Source organism: Ovis canadensis, chromosome 21 (assembly GCF_042477335.2).
Source record: "Ovis canadensis isolate MfBH-ARS-UI-01 breed Bighorn chromosome 21, ARS-UI_OviCan_v2, whole genome shotgun sequence".
Lineage (NCBI taxonomy): Eukaryota > Metazoa > Chordata > Mammalia > Artiodactyla > Bovidae > Ovis > Ovis canadensis.
The window spans coordinates 66,220,556-66,237,632 of NC_091265.1; the positions used below are offsets into that span (position 1 = coordinate 66,220,556).

At 51.8% G+C, this 17,077-nt stretch overlaps 1 long non-coding RNA gene across 1 annotated transcript in view; it reads right to left on the minus strand.

Moving 5' to 3' along the window:
• Positions 1 to 17,077, minus strand: part of LOC138426861 (uncharacterized) — a 93,101-nt gene that overhangs the window by 20,794 nt on the left and 55,230 nt on the right. The window contains exon 2 of the long non-coding RNA XR_011251809.1: positions 11,305 to 11,435. This is a non-coding gene — a long non-coding RNA (uncharacterized lncRNA). The remainder of the gene's footprint in view (positions 1 to 11,304; positions 11,436 to 17,077) is intronic.

Here is a 17,077-nt window from a genome sequence, read left to right on the forward strand (position 1 = left end):
AATGTGTTATCGCATTTTCATAATTTAAAAAATAAAAAAGAAAGATTAAAAAAAGGTCTGCCCTCACGATAAATTACTTTACCAGCCCAGCCGGTGGGGGTTTCCTCAGCGCTCGTGACCTCCGGGGAGGGAAGCCCCCAGCGCCAGCCCCGGCAGCTCTCCTGACGCTGCAGCGGGCGAGGAGGGGCTGAGAAGCACTAGATCGGTCACCAGGCCCAGGAAGCAGACACCGCCCCCCACACGCCTAGCCTGCACCTCCCAGAGGCCTGCTTGCCGCAGTTCCCATCACCCACGGATACATCGTGTCCCACTTGAACAAGAAATCACAGGGCGTCCTCAGAGGCAAGAGCGCCCAGCATCAGAGCCAGACTTAGACACGGCAGGGAGGTTGGAATTCTCAGGCTAGGAGATCACTGCGTGTGTTACAGGCCCTAAGACGACACCCAAGTGCTAATGGGTTATGGGGGCAGCGGGGTGGTGGTGGGGGGGAATCCCAGGAGAGAATCAAAGAAATGCTAGAAATCAAAGCCGCGTGAAGACACGAAGAACACCTCGGACGGGCTCACCAGGAGGCTGAGCCTCCTCAGGAGCCTCCATCAGAAGGCTGGACATCAGGACCGATCACAGCTCTCAGCAGACCTTCCACCCAGAGCGAAGAGCCAGGGAGCGTGAAACAAAGACGCAGCAGAAGCGACTTCCCTCGCAGCCCGGTGGTTGAGGGCCCACCCTCCAATGCAGGGGACGTGGGTTCCATCCCTGGTCCGAGAACTAAGATCCCACGTGCCACGCAGCTAAGCCTGCACGTGGCGACTACTGAGCCTGCACGCCACAACCAGAGAGAGGGCCGTGTGCCACATGAAGACCAGCACAGCCAAATGGTAGCAATAATTTTCTAAAAAGAATAAAAACTCTCCAAACAGAAAAGGAGGAGCAAGCCTGAAAAAAATGGAACAGAATACCCAAGAACAGTGAGGTAATCACAAAAGAGGTGAAACCAGCGATAACCAATGTGTGCCTGTGGTTAAAATGGGAAAGGGAATGTGGCTGAATTTAAAAATTGATGGCATGTTTAGCTTAAGAAAGTTTGGACCATTCCAGCTTGAGTTAATGAAACATTAACCATAGGTCCTTCTGACAGTGATTGTCAGATTTAGTACCTCTACATTTTTGAAGTTATATTTTGAATATATATATTATACAGTATATATTTATAAATATATACTGGATTAAATTTTATATAATTATTAAATTATATCTATTTTATAAAATATAAATGTCAATAGCTATAAATATTATATTTATTCTCTATGTTTATAAGTTATCCTTATAAAGTTTTAAAATGTAAGATTTTTTAAGCTGTAATGCTAACAAATTGAATATTGATTTCAATACCTCAATGAGTTCCCTGGTGTAGCAGTCAGGAAGAATCCGCCTGCCAAAGACGGGACACAGGTTTGATCCCTGGTCCAGGAAGATTCCACGTGCCAAGGAGCAAGCAAGCCCGTGCGTCACAACTGCTGAGCCTGAGCTTTGGAGCCTGGGCTTTGGAGCCTGGGAGCCACGACTCCCCGAAGACCGTGCGCCTGGAGCCGGCTCCACAGCAAGGGGCCACGGCAGGGAGAAGCCCAGCCACTGCAACAGCCAATAACCCCCGCACACCGGAGAAGATGCTGCTTATAGGATACAAATGTCAACAGCCCAGATATAAATATATGAATATATTGTAATTAATTAATATATTACATATTATAATGACCTTTGTTGGCAAAGTAATGTCTCTGCTTTTCAGTATGCTATCTAGGTTGATCATAACTTTTCATCCAAGGAGTAAGCGTCTTTTAATTTCATGGCTGCAGTCACCATCTGCAGTGGTTTTGGAGCCCAAAAAAATAAAGTCTGACACTGTTTCCACTGTTTCCCCATCTATTTCCCATGAAGTAATGGGACCAGATGCCATGATCTTCATTTTCTGAATGTTGAGCTTTAAGCCAACTTTTTCGCTCTCCTCTTTCACTTTCATCAAGAGGCTTTTTAGCTCCTCTTCACTTTCTGCTGTAAGGGTGGTGTCATCTGCATATCTGAGGTTATTGATATCTCTCCCGGCAATCTTGATTCCAGCTTGTGCTTCCTCCAGCCCATCTTCTCATGATGTACTCTGCATAGAAGTTAAATAAGCAGGGTGACAATATACAGCCTTGATGTACTCCTTTTCCTATTTGGAACCAGTTTGTTGTTCTATGTCCAGTTCTAACTGTTGCTTCCTGACCGGCATATAGGTTTCTCAAGAGGCAGGAATATATTTATTATTTAATTATTGATTATATAATATATTTATATTTTATTATTATTATATATAGTATATATTTTATAAATATATTACTTATTATATTATAATAAATATAATAAAAATATACCAATGTCAAAATATAAATATCAATGGGCCAATAAATGTATTATATACAATTATATATTCATATATCAATATATCAAATATAAATATCAGTAGCCCAATAAATATATTATATATAATTATGTTTATATAAGTATTTATTGAATTGTATATTTAAATAAAATTAAATATATTGAATATATTTTTATTTAATTATATATAATATAATAAATATAATAAAATCAATATCAAAATATAAATATCAATAGCCCCTTGCACACCAGCAAGGACAAGCCAGCGCAGCAAAAATAAATAGATAAGGGTAATAAAAAACAGACAAAGCCTCAAGCAACCGGAAACCCCCAGGGAGCACACACGGTCCCCACCCGGGTCGCTGCCCCATCGAGTGAGGGCGGCCGTGGAGGAAGGGCCAAGAGAAGCCGCTGGGAGAGCAGTGAACCGCGGCGAGACCACATGGAGGACGGGGGAGGCCAGGGCCGGCGCGGCCCGCCGCACCCGCTGAAGCGCCGGCAACCTCAGGCCCTGCGGGCGCACGGCCTTCGCTCCAGAGGGACGGGTGCGCCGCCAGGGGCCCGGCGGTCGGCCACGGGGCTGGGGCGGGGCGGCCACTGGCCACGTCCGCTCGCTCCGGCGCAGCGCCCACAACAGAGGCTTTGTGCTGGCTGCAGCGACCAGCCCTGATCACCAAAGGGAAACCGAGCCGCCGGTCCGCAAGTGAAGCAGGAAGGCGGCAGGCATCGCTCGCAGCGGCAGAAAGCGGGTTCCAGGACCCCGTGGGCGCCGGATTCCAAGGACGCCTAAGTCTCCTGCATAAAACCGCGCTCTTCTGTGGTTCTCTAGTGACTAAGGCGTGTCCGGCTCTTTGCGGCCCTGTGGACTCTAGCCCGCCAGGCTCCTCTTTCCATGGGATTTCCCCGGGGGAGAATACTGAAGCGGGTTCCAGTTTCTTCCTCCGGGGGATGTTCCCGACCCAGGGATGTAACCCACATCTCCCGCACTGGCAGGTGGAGGCTTTTCTGAGCCCCCAGGGGAGCCCGTCAAGCGGCACAGTGTTATCATCTGACCGTGCACGCCCTCCGCTGCACTCCAACTTGTGTCTACACGCCTGTGATACCTAATGCAGAGTCAATGCCTCGTAAATAGCTGTACACGCAACGTAAATGCTATGTACACTGTTGCCAGCAGGGCAAATCCAAGTTTTGCTTTTTGGAAACGTCTGGACTTTTTCCGGAATATTTTCAATCCCCAGTTGGTTGAACCGTGGCTGGCTGGCTGGATATAGGAGATCCCTTGAGGCACGGTCAGCACGGCCAGGCCTGGGACTCAAGTCCATGGAAAAGTGAAACAACCCAACTCAGGCAGGACTTCGGACCGTGTGGCGAGGATTGCAGGTGACAGGTGCTCTGAATCCCTCAGATTAACAGGAAGGATCTTCCCCACCGCAGCCTGCAGTGGCCTTCTGCCTGGCGCTCTCTCCACGCCCTGAGGCCGCCTCTTGTGAGCCCTATCAGCACCGTCAAGACTTCACAGTACAGAGGTGGTCAGGCGTCGTGCCAGGGTGATGCCCAGTATGGCCCTGAGGCTCAACCTCTGTCTCTTGCAAACAAGGAACACAAGCCCATCAGGTGATGGAGCCATGTGCTGGGAACACGCAAGACACAGCAGGAGGGTTTCTTATAAACACCACAATGTGTTCATGACTAAATCTGTTTTAAACACTCAGAATTTTTCTGCTGGAAAGTGGTGTGAACAGGAACCAGGAAGGGACCACGTGCCCAGCATCTCACCTGACCCCGGCAGGTATATAGAGGCTCCTGGCCCAGGAGGCCCCACACCTGAGCACCTTCTCTCTCTCCACCTGCTCCTCTGACCTACTCCACCCTCAACCCACCAGAACCATGGGCTGCTCTGACTGTTCCGGGGGCTGTGGCTCCAGCTGTGGGGGCTGCGGCTCCAGCTGCTGTGTGCCTGTCTGCTGCTGCAAGCCCGTGTGCTGCTGTGTGCCAGCCTGCTCCTGCTCCAGCTGCGGCAAAGGGGGCTGTGGCTCCAGCTGTGGGGGCTCCAAGGGGGGCTGCAGCTCCTGTGGGGGCTCCAAGGGGGGCTGCGGCTCCTGTGGAGGCTGTGGCTCTGGCTGCAGCTCCAGCTGCTGCGTGCCCGTCTGCTGCTGTGTGCCCTCCTGCTCCTGCTCTAGCTGTGGCAAAGGGGGCTGTGGCTCCAGCTGTGGGGGCTCCAAGGGGGGCTGCGGCTCCTGTGGGGGGTCTAAGGGGGGCTGCGCCTCATGTGGAGGCTGCGGCTCCAGCTGCTGTGTGCCCGTGTGCTGCTGTGTGCCAGCCTGCTCCTGCTCCAGCTGTGGCAAAGCGGGCTGCGGCTCCTGTGGCTGCTCCCAGTCCAGCTGCTGCAGACCCTGCTGCTCCCAGTCCAGCTGCTGTGTCCCCGTTTGCTGCCAGCGCAAGATCTGATTCTTCAACACACACCCCATATGTAGCAGATGCCTTGGATGGAGATCAATACCCGACCTCAAAGCCCTGAATCCCAGCCCTGGGCTGCTGTGTCGGGAATGTGGGACCGGGGGTGTTTATAGTAGAAAGAGCACACCCAGCTCACCCTTGAGAGGGTCTGACCCCTGACCTCCCATCAGCTTCCAGTGAAAAGCCTCGACCGCAGCCCTCAGATGTCTCCCCTGAACTCACCGGCTTAATTCTCTGAGAATCGGCTACAGATTCTGAGAATCCTTGCAATTCCTTTCAATAAACGTATCCCTTCCCCGCACACGTCCTGGTCTTATCATGATTCTTTTCTTACTGTTTCTGGTAATTTACCATTTCAACATCCCTCTTCTCTCTGTCTCCTTTGGATTTCCTGAATCCCAGCAGAGCATTCAGCAACCCACTGCCCCGGGCAACCCAGAGTGCTCAGCGCCCACAGCATGCACTGTGCGAGAAACTGGGGCTCAGGAGAGAACTGGGCACCCACCTGCCCGAGGCAGCTTGATTGTGGCAGGGAGGGGGGCAACCCTGATCGGGTTCGGGAGGGGGCGGAGGCCAGCAGTCACCGGGGCCACAGGGACGCCAGAGGAGGGGCGGATGTGAAGGTTTGAGGCTGGCTGCAGAGGGGTCGGGGGCCAGCCCCATTCCTCAGTAACTTCAGTTCAGTTCAGTCGCTCAGTCGTGTCTGACTCTTTGCGACCCCATGAACCGCAGCACGCCAGGCCTCCCTGTCCATCACCAACTCCCACAGTTCACTCAAACTCACGTCCATCAAGTCAGTGATGCCATCCTGCCATCTCATCCTCTGTCTTCCCCTTCTCCTCCTGCCCCCAATCCCTCCCAGCATCAGAGTCTTTTCCAATGAGTCAACCCTTCGCATGAGGTGGCCAAAGTACTGGAGTTTCAGCTTTAGCATCATTCCTTCCAAAGAAATCCCAGGGCTGATCTCCTTCAGAATGGCCTCGTTGGATCTCCTTGCAGTCCAAGGGACTCTCAAGAGTCTTCTCCAACACCACAGTTCAAAAGCATCAGTTCTTCGGCCCTCAGCTTTCTTCACAGTCCAGCTCTCACATCCATACATGACCACAGGAAAAATCATAGCCTTGACTAGACGGACTTTTGTTGGCAAAGTAATGTCTCTGCTTTTGAATATGCTATCCAGGTTGGTCATAACTTTCCTTCCAAGGAGTAAGCGTCTTTTAATTTCATGGCTGCAATCACGTAACTTGGGGGTAAGAATTCTAAACACCATGACCGTTTGGATCCGCGGCGGGAAGCCGAGCGGTGAAGAGGCGTGTCGCAGCACCAGAGAAGCGAAAGCGACCTGCCTCTGGTCTTCGGTGTGGTTCCGCGTAAGCTCCACAGGGTGGCGCTGGAGCTGCTGTAAGTGGTTTCGCATTTGCTTGAAAGGGATTTATAGTTTCAAGTCTTTAAAAAAAAAAAAAGCGGACGGGGAAATCCCACGCTACCCACGCGCCTGAATCCTGGAGACGACCAGCCCTTCTGCAGAGAAGGGAGCGAGGCTGCTGCGCAAACACGTCTGCTCTTCAAGCTCAGAAAGAGGTGTGTGTGTGTGTGTGTGTGTGTGTGCGTGTGTGCGCGTGTGTGTGCGTGCGCGCGCGCACGTGTGTTCACATGCACATCAGAGGACGAGAGAGACGCCTTCTGAACGGCGGGGACTCAGAGTTCGGAGCCCATCATAGCCAGCCGTGCACCTGGAAGGCTCCTGAGGCCCGGCTGGGGACCCCCCAAGTGTGCGCCCAGTCACGCCCCGGTGGCTGCTGCCAGCTGCTCTGCCCGTGTTTTCGCCGGGGCCTCGGGTCCCACAGACGAGACCGGCAAGCGCTAAGCTGAAATACTGCAGACGCGGGGTGCTGCTCAGAGAGCCACCGGTGTCCAGCTGCCTCCTCGTCGGCGCCGGAAAGCGGCCCGGTCCAGCCACAGAGAGAAGCCCGCGCAGCCTGGGGCCGGGGGTGCGCACCGGGGCCGAAGCCTTTATCTCCAAACTCTTCAGTCGTGTCTGCCTGTTCTGGCCTTTGCTTTCTGTACCAGACTCTCCACTGGGGACAGGACCGTCTCCCAGGCTGGGGGCGCTGGGGGTAGGGTGTGCAGATGAAGGGCACAGCAGGGGGTGTGGGGGTAAACGGAGCTTGGGCTCCCAAGCTTGCCTGCAGAGCTGGTCGAGACCCGGCCCTGAGCTCCTGGGGTCCAGCTCCGGGGCAGGTGGGACACCCTGACCGTCCTGCTGCTGCTGTGCACTCGCCGAGCCGTGTCTGACTCTTTGCAACCCCATGCGCTGCGGCACACCAGGTTCCCCTGTCCTCCACTATTTCCTGGAGTTTGCTCACACTCACGTCCACCAGGTCAGTGATGCCATCCAACCGTCTCGTCGTCTGCTGCCCCCTTCTCCTTTCATCTTCAATCTTTCCCAGCATCAGGGTCTTTTCCACTGAGTTGGAGCTTCCGTTTCAGTATCAGTCCTTCCAATGAATATTCAGGACTGATTTCCTTTAGGATTGTATGGTTGGATCTCCTTGCAGTCCAAGGGGCTTTCAAGAGTCTTCTCCTGCCGGGGTCCAGCCCCGGTGGATCCAGGGTGATTCGAAGGTGGGGGGACGGAGTCGGCGTCTTTGGAAAAATACATATTTAATCACAGATATAGAGAGATTAGAAATGGATAGTGTAGTAGGAAGATTAGTGGAGAAAAAGAGGCTGAATAACTTGGATTACGTGGAATAGCATCCATGCTCCAGATGGGAATTCAGCCAGAAAAACGGGAGTAAGAAAGAAGCGACATGGGGGAATCAGTCTTTCCGGAAACTGATCCGATTTCTTTATTTTTGGGTTTGCTTATATACCTTTTGTTACACATAGGGATGAATACAGAGTCGTGCTGGGGTCAGCAGTCCTGACCTTTATCAAAATCAGGTGCTTCACATAAATGTATAAAAAAAAGGTCTTAGGAATATTACATCATCTTCTGGCCATGAGTGAGACCTGCTGACATTTTATGATCCTTTCTTTCTGATAACCAAAAAACTTATTTCTTCCAAGGGTGTTTTTTCTTAAACCAGGCACCACCCTCCAAATAAAGTTACATTCCTATAGGGTGAGGGTGTCGTGAGTTACAGTCAAGAAAGGAATTTATTTAACCCAAGGTTAACAGAATTAGTCTTAAAGGTTAATACTTATTTCTCCTATATGCTTAAAGGTTAATACTTATTTCTCCTATATGTTAGTTATATTCATTATAAGTGTAGGGAACATGGAGATTTAGCAGCAAACATCAGCCCAACAAATGAAAATCCTTTCACCAATGCTCCCCTTAAGATCTATTTAGTCTTAAGATATGATAAAGCTACATTTTTACATAGCAAGGACACAGTGATATATAACAAAGTACAGTGATCTATTACAAAAGAGAAAATCCATTAACTCAAAAAGTCTAGTATTGCTAACATCAAAAACTACCATATTTCCTTTGCTATATTCCAAATACATTGATTAATATATTCCCAGGTGCCTAAGGATATAGAGGCCTGGCGGCAATTATTGACTCAAACAGAAGAAAAAGTCCTATGCTAATTAAGACTCTCAAAATACTCCAAAACTCTCTGTGCTGTTTATGGTTGAGAGGTAGTAAACAATCATGTGCCTAGTGGCGGCAGTAAGGATAATCCTGTCACACAAGCTAGTCTGTCAGCAGAGAGGTTTGACCTGAGACATCCTTGTCCCACCCAGAGCAGGGAATTAGCAGCAATTATTGACACAACAAATGAAGAGACCCTTCACCAATATAATTCCTAACCAATTATACTAATAATTTCTAACTCCCCAAAAGAATTTGCCTTTAGTAAGTCTAAAACATCTCATGCCTCTCAGGTTAGGAGGCTGTAGACAATCACATGTGGCCGGACGAACCTATACAGGCGGGCTAGATAACCTTCAGAGGAGTCCTAAGCTGAAACACTCTTGTCACGCCCAAGAATTTTTATCGCCTTGGAGCTGCACGTTTACCCCTTCTCCGAGAGAAACGGTTATGGGGGAGAGCCCCCCGTAAAGTCAGAGGTGTAGGTGAGAGCATAAAACAGACTCTGGTTTTGGGGTTAGATGCTCGGGAACAGGGGGTTTCCTGAGGCTTGATCACGCCTTTGCGTATGCCAAGCCTCCTTCCTCATGACCTTTGCCATGGGCGGAATTCCTCACGCTGGCCCCCGGCATTCTCCAACACCACAGTTTGAAAGCACCAATTCTTCAGTGCTCAGCCTTCCTTATGGTCCAACTGTGACACTTCTACATGACTGCTGGAAAAACCATAACTTGACCATATGGAGCTTCGTCGGCAAAATGATGTCCCCACTTTTGAGTACATCGTCTAGGTTTGTCATAGCTTTTCTTACAAGGAGCAAGAGTCTTTTAATCTCATGGCTGCAGTCACCATCGGCAGTGATTTTGGAGCCCCCAAAATAAAATCTGTCCATTTTCTCCCATTCTATTTGCCATGAAGTGATGGGACTGGATGCCATGATCTTGGTCTTTTTAATGTTGAGTTTTAAGCCAGCTTTTTCACTCTCTTCTTTCACCCTCATCAAGAGTCTCTTTAGTTCCTCTTCCCTTTCTGACCGTCCTGGGGAGACCTGACAAGACCAGTGCGTGTGGCCAGCAGCATCGCAGGCTGTGTCATCTAGGCCCCAGCTGAACTCAGACAATCAGGTATTTTCTCTACTTGCCTCTGCTAAGCCAGGTCTCCCCTTCTGGGCTTCTGCAACTGGTTTTTGGAAGTAAGCTGCCACTGAGCTTCCAGCCATGCCCTTTCCAAACTCTGACCACCCAGACAACCTGCCAACCACTGTTCCTGAATCCTAAATCCATCTCTTCTTTCCTACAAACAGAGGTCTAACAGCCTAGTTAGACCCTGCAAGCTCTGCCCACAACTGGCTGCCCCTCCACCACCTATGGGGCCAGCCCCCTGACCCGGGCTGTGATTCAGCAAACGTCACTCAGGATGCTGAGCCTGGCACAGACCAGGCCACAGGGCGTCTTCCTCCACTAGTGGTCCTAGGAAATCCACTGGAAGCCGTGTAGGGAAGGGAGAGTCCAGTCACCCGGAAGTCTCTCTGGGGCGAGCATACGGCAGTCAGGGGGCAGGGAAGAGGAGCTGGGAGAAGTCTGCAAGAGCGGGTCAGAGGGAGATCGAGGAGCCACCAGCCAGATTCACTGAACACAAGGCGCCCAGGGACTCAAGGCTAGACCTGGGTCTGGAAAGGGGCGGCCACGGCCACCAGGAAAAGGGCCGGGGTTCCTCCTGTTCGACCCGTAAAGAGAGTCTCTTCTGAGGACTGAAAAGCATGGGTGACCTTGGAGAATGAGGAACCACGGGACATGCCTGTTTACAAAAAATCACATGGGATCAACCGAAATATGACGCTCTAGGGCTTCCCTGGAGGCCCAGCGGTGAGGACCCCGCCAATGCAGGGGACACCGGTCGATCCCTGGTCCAGGAAGATGCCGCGCGCCGCCGGGCAACCAACCCACGCACCGCAGCTACTGAGCCTGTGATGCCAGCGCCCGTGCTCGACGGCAGGAGAAGCCACCGCGCCAGGGGCCTGCGCACCTCGGGCCGAGTGCAGCCGCTGCTCAGCGCAGCTAGAGAAAGCCCGCGGGCAGCAAGGAAGGCCCAGCGCGCGCGCACACACACACACACACACGCACGCACGCACGCACGCGCGCGACACTCTGGAGCGTGGGATTGTGGGTAATTTGCCTGCTTCTCGACTTCTCCAGTTTTGTTTAACTAAGACCTCACGTTTTTCCCGAGAAATAACTGACGTATCTCTCTCTAGTCGCTCAGTCGTGTCCGACGCTTGCAACCCTGTGGACTGTGGCCTGCCAGGCTCCTCTGGCCACATGACTCTCCAGGCAAGGATACTGGAGTGGGGCGCCGTTTCCTTCTCCAGGGAAGCTTCCCGACCAGGGATCAAACCTGTGTCCCCTGCATCTGCTGCCCTGCAGGCAGAGTCTTAACTGCTGAGCCACTGGGGCAGCCCCCACAATACCCTCGTCTATCCACATCGCCCCAAAGGGCGGGACACCTTTCCTTCTCTTTACAGCTGAAGAGTATCCCATGACCCTCCACATCGCCTTCATCCATTCATCCCTAATGGGCATGCAGGTTGCTTCCGGATCTCAACTAACGTAAACAATGCTGCAATAAACATAGGGTCCAGATGTCATTTCAAGGTGATGTTTTCGTTTCTCTAAGACAAATATCCGGAAGTAGAATTGCTGGCTCATATGACAGCTCTATTTTTAATTTTTTGAGGAGACTCCATAGTGTTTTTCACAGTGGATGCACCAACTTACAGTCCCACGAACAGCGTGCGGGCTCCCTTCTCTCCACTTGCTCACCTTGCTATTTGCTGTCTTCCTGATAACAGCTGTTCGCAGGTGTGAGGTATCTCGCGGTCTTGACTTGCGTCTCTCTGATGGTTAGGGATGCTGAGCCTCTCTTCGTGTCTGTTGGTCTCCTGTACATCTTCCTTAGGGGAAAAGAAAGTCTATTCAGATACTCTGCCCATTTTTTAAGCATACTGTTTGCCCGTTTTGGGGGGTCTTTTTTTCACTACTGACTGATATGAGCTCTTTATATACTTTGGATATTAATCCTTTATCAGAAAGGATTAATCAAATGATCTGCAAATGATTAATCACATATTTTCTCCCACTCCGTGGGCTGCCTTTTATCTTTGTTGGTGGTTTGGTCTCCTTTCTGTGCAGAAGCTTCTTAGTTTGACACAGTCCTGCCTGCTTACTTTTGCTTTTGTTTCCACTACAAACCTCTAATTTTAAAAAATAAAATTCTGAAGATAAGTAATGGGGAGGTTTTCAGTACATAAAATAGATGTTGGGAAAGATCCCAGGACCCCCAGTTATATGTAGTCAACAGAAAACTGGAAATAGCACAAAGCTGGACTGTTCCTTTTTACAGGAAACAAACAAGACAGGGAAGAAGCCAGACTTAGAAACCTAGGAGGGTGTCTGCTGGGAAAAGTCAACAGAAGTCCATGGATTCCAGGCCCACAAACAAGACACAGCACAGATGGGAACCAGGAAGTGAGCACGTGCCCAGGTCACACCTGCCCCGGCAGGTATATAGAGGCTCCCGGCCCCGGAGGCCCCACACTGAGTCCCTTCTCTCTCTCCACCTGCTCCTCTGACCTACTCCACCCTCAACCCACCAGAACCATGGGCTGCTCTGGCTGTTCCGGGGGCTGCGGCTCCAGCTGTGGGGGCTGCGGCTCCAGCTGCTGTGTGCCCGTCTGCTGCTGCAAGCCTGTGTGCTGCTGTGTGCCAGCCTGCTCCTGCTCCAGCTGTGGCAAAGGGGGCTGTGGCTCCAGCTGTGGGGGCTCCAAGGGAGGCTGCAGCTCCTGCGGGGGGTCTAAGGGGGGCTGCGGCTCCTGTGGGGGGTCTAAGGGGGGCTGCGGCTCGTGTGGAGGCTGTGGCTCCAGCTGCTGCAAGCCCGTGTGCTGCCGTGTGCCAGCCTGCTCTTACTCCAGCTGTGGCAAAGGGGGCTGTGGCTCCAGCTGTGGGGGCTCCAAGGGGGGCTGCGGCTCCTGCGGGGGGTCTAAGGGGGGCTGCGGCTCGTGTGGGGGCTGTGGCTCTGGCTGCGGCTCCAGCTGCTGCAAGCCCGTGTGCTGCTGTGTGCCTGCCTGCTCCTGCTCCAGCTGCGGCAAAGGGGGCTGCGGCTCGTGTGGGGGCTGTGGCTCTGGCTGCGGCTCCAGCTGCTGCAAGCCCGTGTGCTGCTGTGTGCCCGCCTGCTCCTGCTCCAGCTCCAGCGGCTCCTGTGGCTGCTCCCAGTCCAGCTGCTGCAGGCCCTGCTGCTCCCAGTCCAGCTGCTGTGTCCCCGTGTGCTGCCAGCGCAAGATCTGAAGCTGTGTCCAGGGACCTCAAGTGGCTCCTGGGAACCCAGGAATCTAGGAAGTGACCGGTGGCCCATCCAAGATTAGCAAGTGGCAGTTTTGAATCCATCTTTTCTAGAATGGGGAGCCCAACTCTCCAGTCCCAGCAGATTGCTTCCCAGATCCAGGCGAAGGGAGGCCACTTCATGCCTTCTGTCCATTCTGGATCCCCACCTCCTCTGCCTCGAGGAAGTCATTTCCTTCCCCGTCTCCGCATGACTGCAGTCCCCGCAGGCCCCTGATTCCTGGAGCCCACTGCCCCTCGTGCTTTGGACTTGGCCGACCTGGTCCATCCCACAAGGCCAACGTCCAGACCACAGACCCAGGAGGTGCCCCCACTCGCCTCAGCCCCGCATCAGCTGGCCCAGCACCGCCCTTCACCAGGATTCGCCTGTGCCTCCGCCACTGGCCACAGTCCAGTCTGGACCTGGTGTGGACTCTAAATAAACACATTCCCCTCTCAAGGACTCTGTCTCCATGATACTTCTTTATGTTTTTAATATTCTTTTAAATTCGTGTGGCTCCACTGGGCTTAGTTGCGGCAGTGGGATCTTTTAGTTTGGGCACATGACCTCAGTTTCAGCATGTTGGGTCTAGTTCCCCAACCAGGGATCGAACCCATGCCCCTCTGCACTGGGAGCACGGCGTCTTAGCCACTGGAGCACCACGGAAGTCCCCAAGACACTCCTTTAACGGACACTCTAGTGAGGAGTTCAGAAAACTACTGCGCGCTGTTGATGCGAGGAACACACAGGCGCAATCTTTTTTCTGAAGGTATTTCTGGCAACATTTACTATAATTTCCCTGTTGCTGGCATCACTTTCCTTGCTTTGGTGGCATTTTTAAATACAGTTATTAGTAAGAATGAAACAAAGTAGCAGTCGGAAAAGAGAAAGCAAGATCATCACCGTCTACGTGTGTTCCCGTTGCACACCTGGGGCGTGAAAAAGTGAGCTCAGGCAGAAGGCTGCGGACATAAAACGTAAACCAACAGCCTTTCCACGCACACAGAACAGAAACACAGTGACGGAAAGGACTTCCTCCACTCCTAAACGTGAACGCCACAAAACCCATCTCTAAAATCTGCACGAAAAAGCACCACTTCTAACAGTAAAAACTGGAGATTGTCCTGATGTCCATTAATAGAAAAGAAACACTGCTTGTGGTTTAGTCGCTCGGCAGACTGTTGCTGCTGCTGCTGCTGCTGCTGCTGCTGCTGCTGCTGAGTCGTTTCACTCGTGTCCGACTCTGTGCGACCCCATAGACGGCAGCCCAGCAGGCTCCGCCGCCCCTGGGATTCTCCAGGCAAGAGCCCTGGAGCGGGCTGCCAGGCAGCAATGGGAATCTTACAGACTGATGTTGAGCAAAAGTAATCGACAGAAAGGCAGACGCTGGGACCGACTCCACGTGAAGTCCATAAACACACACGCAGAACAGACTGGCCTACGCCACCAAGGACTGGGAGGGGCTCCTTGGGGGAACGCGGTTGAAAAGAGGACAGGGGAGAGCTCCTGGGGCCTGGGGACGCTCTCTTTCTAAATCTGGGCGCGCCGGTTACATGCATGTTCAGTCTGTGAAAATCTGTCAAGCTGCCAAAGATGGGTACTCAATATTACACACAGTCAAGTGTGCGCTGCATGGCTGGAACAGGGGAGAACCTTTGCCTTCGGCTACAGGGTCATCGCTAAACGGATGTTGCCTCTAAGCCTCAACTATACTTAGTGGCCCACCTTTGAAAAACTTGCCTTGCAGGTTATGGGCATTAACGTAAAAAACCTTCACAGGGAGCATGGTGACACTCTTCTCCGTGAACTTGTATTTCAATAAAAGTCTTTAAAAATCTATGTGAAGAAAGTTGTAATATAGAGACCCATAAAGAGAGTCATGAATAAAAGGATGGATAGTTCTTGTTTTAATAGGAAGGTTTTTTCATTTATACATTTTTATTTCGAAATGTTTATACCAGTACAGTGAAACTAAATTTTAGAGACGCTGGATAGCATTAGTTTGGATATTGTTGGTTTATTATAAAAGAAAAACATGGAAATTATTTATGTGATGAGACTTCACAGCTTCAGTGGAACGGGCAGCTTCATGTGATGCCATTTCAACAGTGACTTATTTCAGTCAATACGCTCATCAAGAATGCCACCGCCTCTAAATAGGAAGTGATCCTTGCTGTCTATAACTACTTCCTGGGCTATATGCTAAGTAAATTGTATCCTCACCTCATCTCTTGTGCGCGTTTGCGTCAGTTCTGTCCGACTCTTTGCAGCTCTGTGGACTGTAACCCACCAGGCTTCTCTGTCCATGGGGTTCTCCAGGCAAGAAGACTGGAGTGGGCTGCCATGCCCTCCTCCAGGGGATCTTCCCGACCCACGGGTCAAACTCACATCTCCTGGGAGGAGAACTGTATTTCCAACTTGCCCAGTAACTGGTTGAATCTCTCCACTCTTCCCATTAGGGTCCCATCTGACAGCTACTACCATTCCTTGCGATGTTTTTCCTTGCGATTTTTCTGGAAGCCTAATGCCCCTCTGGTTACAGTCTCAGTTGTCCTTCTTTCAACTAATACTCGGTCAAAGAGGGGAGGAAACTTTCTAAATGGGTGTCCTGCCACGACCCCAGCTGCTGCAGCTCCCAGCCACACTCTCACACCTTGCTGCAGGGAGCAGGAAGTGTTACTATTTTAAGCAAGTCATTCTTCCTAAATTAATCTATATATTGGATCTGAATAAATATACTAAGAAGATATTTTAAATAGCTATGCTGACTGTCACATTTATACAGGGGGAAAAAAAAGATACACGTAAAAATAGCTAAGAAAACATTGAACAGAAGGGACCAGGACTTCCCTGGTGATCCAGTGGTGAGACTCCACCTGCCAAAGCAGGGCACACACGTTCGATCCCTGGTCTGCAAAGATTCCATGTGCCGCGGGGCAGCCACGCCCCAGCCGCGCAACTACTGAGCCCTCTTGCCACAACTGCTGTGGCCTGAGTGCCTAGAGCCCACGCTCAGCAATGAGAGCAGGCCCCGCAGCGAGCAGCCCCAGCGCCCGCTGGAGACAGCCCACGTGCAGCCGCAAACCCCCAGCACAGCCAAAAAGAAATCGAGAGAAGCAACGGTTTCAGAAAGAGTCCACTGCCCAAAAAGAAATGGAACCAGATAGCAAACCTATTAAGTTATGAGCGTTCAAACAGCTTGGAACACGTGTAAAAATCCAACAAATAAAAGAACAGAACCACCAGAGAAAGGTCAAAACGTGTGAGAATTTTCTACATACAAAAGATAGCATATTAAATTTGTTCAAAAATACATTATTCCACAGACGGATATTAAAGCAACCATGCAGGGAGGGCCTTCCCGGGCGGCAAAGAGTCCACTTGCCAGCGCGGGAGATGCTGCGTCCATCCCCAGCCCAGGAAGACCACACGTGCCTCGCGCCCCAGCGGCGCAGCTACTGAGCCTGCGCTCTAGAGCCCGGGAGCCGCGAGTACTGAGTCCCGGAGCCGCAAGTACTGAGCCGGGAGCCACATGTACTGAGTCCCAGAGCCGCAAGTACTGAGCCCGGAGCCACAAGTACTGAGTCCCAGAGCCGCAAGTACTGAGCCCGGAGCCACAAGTACTGAGCCGGGAGCCATAAGTACTGAGCCCCAGAGCCGCAAGTACTGAGCCCCGGAGCCTCAAGTACTGAGCCCGGAGCCGCAAGTACTGAGCCCGGAGCCGCAAGTACTGAGCCCGGAGCCACAAGTACTGAGCCCGGAGCCGCAAGTACTGAGCCCGGGCGCCTAAAGCCCATGCTCCACAGTGAGAAGCTCACGCTCGGCAGCTACAGAACAGGCCGTGCGCAGCAACAAAGCCCAGCGCAGCCAAATACCTAGAGCAGCCATGGAGGGCGCTGAACGTCGGAACCGCGCCTTTACTTCACCTCTCGAGCTCAGTCACTCAGTCGCGTCTGACTCTGCGACCCTGCAGACTGCAGCCCACCAAGTTCCTCCATCCACGGGAGTCTCCAGGCAAGAGTACTGGAGTGGTTGCCATGCCCTCCTCCACGGGATCCTCCCGACCCGGGGATGGAACCTGGGTCTCCTGCGTCTTCTGCATCACAGGCAGACTCTTCACTGCTGAGCCAACAGGGACGCCCCACTTCATCTCTTACTCTAAAAATAAACTGCATACAGAAAAAAGACTCCAATAAAAGATAAAAACACAAATGGCCA